Source organism: Myripristis murdjan, chromosome 5 (assembly GCF_902150065.1).
Source record: "Myripristis murdjan chromosome 5, fMyrMur1.1, whole genome shotgun sequence".
In the NCBI taxonomy this organism is placed as follows: domain Eukaryota; kingdom Metazoa; phylum Chordata; class Actinopteri; order Holocentriformes; family Holocentridae; genus Myripristis; species Myripristis murdjan.
Genome location: NC_043984.1, coordinates 20,079,534 through 20,085,533, shown reverse-complemented (window position 1 = coordinate 20,085,533; position 6,000 = coordinate 20,079,534).

Genomic DNA, 6,000 nt, shown 5'->3' with positions numbered 1-6,000 from the left:
TTGGCTTTGCTTGCTCTTTTTTCTTTCTTTCTTTCTTTTTTTTTTTTTTAACTGAAAACATGCATAGCGATCTTCTTTCTCTTTGCCTCCAATGAGATTCTCCTCCTTTACAGATGACATCCCACAGCCCTCCCTCCATCTCTCCTCTGTCTTTCAGCTCCCTCTTCTTTTTTGAGTTGGCCTCATTGCTCAACAGGGAGATCAGGGCTAGAATATTGATTCACGTGGGGAAGGTCCATGTTTTCTAAAGCGTTTTTGTTTGTTTGCCCTGGTATCCTCTCATCCCCCCTGTCTCTCTATATCACACTCTCTCTTTGTCACTCTCTCTGTCTGTCAGTGGGTTTTGTGTTTGACCCATATACTTGGCTGAAATCCCCCCTCCTGCCCTGAGCAAATTTCGCTCTTTATGGTTAAGTGGGGAAACGAAATGTGGGACTCTCAGAGGCAATAACTAAACTACTCAAAAATTAAAGAAAAAAATATATATACACTAATCCCAAAATTGTAGCGGCACTATTTTTGTTACTGCACTCCCTCTGCATTCCTACATCTCAACACACTCCAGCTTTCCATGCCTCTGAACTCCAGTTAATAATAGACCTCTTTTACTCCCTGAGGTCCCATTAACTCACACTATAGAAATCACGGATAAAAGTCCATTTCTTTGGCAAGCGGAGCTCCCAGAAGAGCACGGCTTGTCTCCATCAGTGTCAGCTGGAAATGTGACCTTACTTGACTCACTGTGGCTATCAGTCTCTGCCATTATTCTCAGTCAGTTTTTAGATTATAATAATCCTATCTGTAATGCTGATGAGAACGCAGCATGTGCTTTTTCCACAAATGGAGAGTTATTTTAATTTAAGGCTTGGTTCTGTATTTGTGTGAAGTTAAGATCATTGAAGTGACTGTTATATTACATAAAGCACTTACTATCAGGGATCTGTAATGACTTTTCTACAAGGAGCCAATAAAAAGAAAAGAGGACAGGGGAGATGAATATAAAAGCATACTAAAAATCTGTCAAAGTAACTGAAGATGCTATAATCTCAACACTGAATCTCAAGTTTCACACTTTCTCGGCTTCTACTGGTGTTTTAACTGTGACCAATGCTCAGGACAAAAGACCACTCTCATTTCGTCAGGATTCAAAGAATTTGGCCTGGTTTCCCTCCAGTCCTACTATGTCTCCCTCCCTCCCTCTCTCACTTGCACAAACGCACACACACACACACACACACTGATCTTACAAATGAAATGGCTTAATTCTGAGAGAGTACTCACACGATTTTTTTTCCTGAGTGAGAGTGGAGCTATTTACCCTTTTCAGAATGAGAGGGAAAGACTCATTCAAAGACAAAATGGTCCACAGAGGCTAAAAACAAACATCCAAAGTTCACAGCGGAGGCAAGTAAACCTGAGTTGGACTTGGATGAATAGAAAAAGTCTTTTGTCAGCGATGTGAGAGGATTTCTATAAATGGTGTGTGTGAGATTAGTCTTTTCAAAGGGAAATGTTAAAATAAAAAAATAAAATAAATAAATAAAAAATTTGACTTCTTGAAAAATTCTGATGTCAAGTTCTCATCAAAAGCGTCGAAGTGATTCTTTTTGGTTCTATCTATTTTGCATGTAATCTGATATCTATTATTGTTGAATTATTTTATCAATGAATCCGTTATGTAAAGAAATATCTCTCTATCAGATGATTGTGTGTTAAAAAAAAAAAAAAAAAAAAGTATCCTACATTTACTTTTGACATGATATAATAAATCCTCTGTGGTATATTTAAGTATAAGCATTTGGCATATTATTTTGTAAGCTGTGATTTAGGCCATCTTATAATAATCACAATCACAATCATAATTACTTTTATGCAGCACTTTACAAGACACATTGTTAAATACACATTGTTAAGTGCTTCACAAGAAAGAGGAATGGAAAAACAAAATGAAGAGGCACACTAATATAAGAGCACGAAAAAAATAAAGTCCTTGGGGAAATAAGGATATAATCAGGCTCTTAAAAATAATGAAGACAATAAAAGACAGTAAAAGTACTCTACTCTAACCCATGTAGCCCATCATGTACACAGCTGTACTGGGATCTGAGCACTCGAGGCAGAGCCGATCGTCTCAGAGGGAGAAACGCTCAGCGAGAGGCATGTGTGAGCAGGCTGAGGGAGGACCTTACATGAACTTGTGCTGAGTGTGTGTGTGTGTGTGTGTATGTGTGTGTGTGTGTGTGTGTGTGTGTGTGTGTGACTGAGATACGGTGATTTGCAGCATCAGAGGGTGTTGATTTACCACAAAAGTCATAATTCGATATTAGTCCTCTTTGTTGAGCCAATACTGAGAGGAGACACACATTAGGTCATCGAGCAGCTGCACCTTCAGAGCTGAAATAATACTTAGCGAAATAATACTTACAATACACAGCCTTCATGTGTAATGATACACTTAATACACATGCACAAACAGGTGACAAATTAAAGGAAAAACGAACATAAAATGTCTTAGCCAGAGCAGCTTCGATGCTCCTTGGCATTGGTTCTCCAAGTTTCTGCAACTTCACCAGAGAGATGGACCACCTCATTGCCGATGGTGATGGCAGTCTCACACATCAATCCAAAATCTTCCATGCCCTCATGCCCTGTAGATGGGAGCACAGTCATCTTGAACAACTGTGTTTCTCCTCTCAGGTATTTCCTTTAACCTGTCACGTGTCTGTAGCTCACACAATCAGGATCAGCAGGCCTGAGCGAGACATGATGTGGCCTGTGGACTAAAACTAAAAGTTAAATGTAGAATGAACGTCTTCTTGACTTGCTCTGTTGACATGATAAACTCACAGCTCTTTTGCCCTCTTTCCTTCAGGCTGACTGGTAGAGGGAAGAAGCAACACACAGTTCAGTAAAACTAACCAACTAACCCTGCAAGTGACTGTCAGAAGGTACATTGATCTGAGCCTTGTTTCTGAAGGGAATACATCATCAGAGGCCAGTCAAAACACAACTATAACTGCTCTGTGCTCAGTTAGAGGATTTGTGCAGGCTTGTCTATGGCAAGTCACCATTGTGACGTATGAGATCACAGTAATTATCCCAGATTATCCCAATTATCATATCTGTCATTCCATCCAAAGTAATATAATTATAATAACACTATAAACCTATCAAGTATGGTATAATTTATTTAATAATCCTCCCACAGGGGCCTAAAGTCAGGTTGTTCTGTAATCCAGATGAGGGCAGCAAGGAGGCAACAGAGGGGAGGTGAATGCAGCTGATGTTTTATTACAGAGCAGAGAATCATCATAAACTTAAATATGACATGGTGTTTTATCACACCTTGATCCTTCTCCAAACCCTGTGTCAAAACTCTAACATTTGAAATTGGACACATTTTCTTGTCAAATATTTATACATAGGCTATAGTAATAGTATAAATATCATAGAAACACTGATGTTGTTATTTCTTGATGCTAACTCAAATACTCCTCTCAGGTGGGAAATTCATTGTTGTCTTATGATGTTGATGCTATGATTTCACCGGGAACTACTGTAATCACGCAACAGCCGAGCTGATTGTGTTTTTGTGACCGCAGTTAAAAGCAGGCAGAATTTGACTGCTTCTTGCTAAGACAAGCAGTTCGTGACTTTATTAGATAACACACTGAGGACGGACCAAATAGAGTGCAATGTTTAACAAGTATATTTTAAGCCCCGTGCTCTGGGGGCAGAATGCACATGGTTTCTGAGTTTATCTGTCAACTCGACCATGCAGCAGCTCATTGTGCATCTTGCATGCAACCTTTATCCTGGTGTAAAGTCATGCAGCTTGAATGTGAAAAAAAAGACTGTAACAGTAAAATCTGAGTGAAGAACATTACAGAACAGAATTGTTCCTTTTCTTCAAACAAACATCACTTCAGGTCATTATGTGCTTATTTATTTATTCTGCTTTATTTGATAGGGGCCAATACAAGTACACAGACAATCTGAAAACAGCTATCCAATGTAAGTATAATAGTGTTTGTAGCAGATGCTAATTTGCAACACTCATCCCCAGAGGGGCCTGTGTAAAAATAAGCCATTAAAACAGTAACTTTAAAATAAAATAAAAAAAAAGGTAAACTTAATACAGCAAGTTACAATAAAACACACAAAAACAAGAACATAGTTATAAGCACAGGGGGAAAAACAACAAAAAATAGACATGAGTAGAGGTTTGTTTCTGAATTAAGATTTGGATCCATATATGTTCTCTTAGTTGATAGGTTTTCTAGTGTCAATATGTTCAGTTTTTCAGTGACAGTGTGTTGACATGCGATGACTGCAGCGCTGTTGTCCGCTCAAAGAGCAAATCTAAAAAAAAATCCATGTAAAAGTGTTAACTCTGATAGATGTAGACTGGCACCGTGTTGAATTTTATACTCAGAATTGAATTTACACTCACAAACATCACTGTGGATTTATCCAATGATTGAACCAAAATTCAGTTTTTACAACTGAGTGTGATATTTCCCTATTATATTGCCCCTTATATTACTCTATTGTGTTTTTTATTCATTTTATCGTGTTTTTCATGCTGGATTTTATTACTTTATCATTTTATTGAGACACTTATTTTATTGTTAAACACATTGTAACCCCTGTTTTAAAAAGTGTTTTATAAATAAAGTTATTATTATTATTATTGTTAGTAGTAGTAGTAGTAGTAAAAGTATTACTATTATTTAAGTGCAACCCAGTGTGCCCCAATAATTTCTGTGCATATTTTCTGTCTTTTGTATATGTGTTAATGAAAACACAATACACATTTGTGTATCATGAGCTGTAAATACACATTCTGCTTTCATAGTTTTCTCATCCTATCAAGCTGCTCTTCTTTTCAGCTGCTTTTCCAGAATGTCTGTGTTTAAACCACACACACATAAACAAGCTCACACACACATTGTGTTCCCAGGCTAATGATACGACTAATTACAGACTGACAGGTTTTATACTTTGAGAAGCTCATCAGCAACTGGACTCCTCGGCTGAGGTTCACCTGAGTACAAACCTCCAAACATCCACCGGGCACCACCTGGCCCGGGTGGAGGCAGCTGGAGAAAGACCCACCCTGCCCAGCCATGTAGCCACGACTGCACTCCTTTTTATGGACATGTTTATTGCTGTTTACTGTTTTATTGTGTTTGCACCTTCTCTCTCTCTCTCTCTCTCTCTCTCTCTCTCTCTCTCTCTCTCTCTCTCTCTCTCTCTCTCTCTCTCTGTGTGTGTGTGTGTGTATGTGTGCAGTCTTTGCCTGTATGAAGGCTGAATTATTCTCCTCTTTTATCCACCTGTGTTGGTACATCTGGCAGAGGTGGGAAGCAATTTACTACATTTACTCAAAAACTGATGTACTGGTACTAATTTGAACATTTACAGTATGTGACAGTTCTTTTTTTTTATACTTCACATACATTGCACTGTGCCCTTTACTGTCCTACATTTTTCTTACAGTTGCAGTTAGCAGCTACTTTGCAGAATAAAATGTAACCTTTAACCTTTAATATGAGCTTATGTTAGGAGTTGTTTGATCTGTAGCACCACCTGAATCATCTAAATCTATAACATTAAAGTAACTTTTTACAGGTTAATGCAATTTTTCTGCTTTTGATACTTAATCACATTATGCTGCTAATAATTATTAGAATTTTTATATTATATTTCATGTTGTAATATTAGTATTTTTTTTACATTTTAGATATTTGTATTTGTATTTTTATTTTTCCATTAAAGTAATGCTACTTTAACATAAGTATAGGAGGAGAGTATTTTTTCTAGCAGCTACCTCTGGACCTTGTCACAGGGCACGGCTCATGTCTGTTGTTTTTTTTAATTCTGTTGATTTTAATTCTGTGTGCCTGTGTGTGTTTGAGCTAATATTGATAAAGCACACAGCCCATAACGCTCATAAAGCAAGTGCTCTGACAGCTAGTGTGTGTGTGTGTGTGTGTG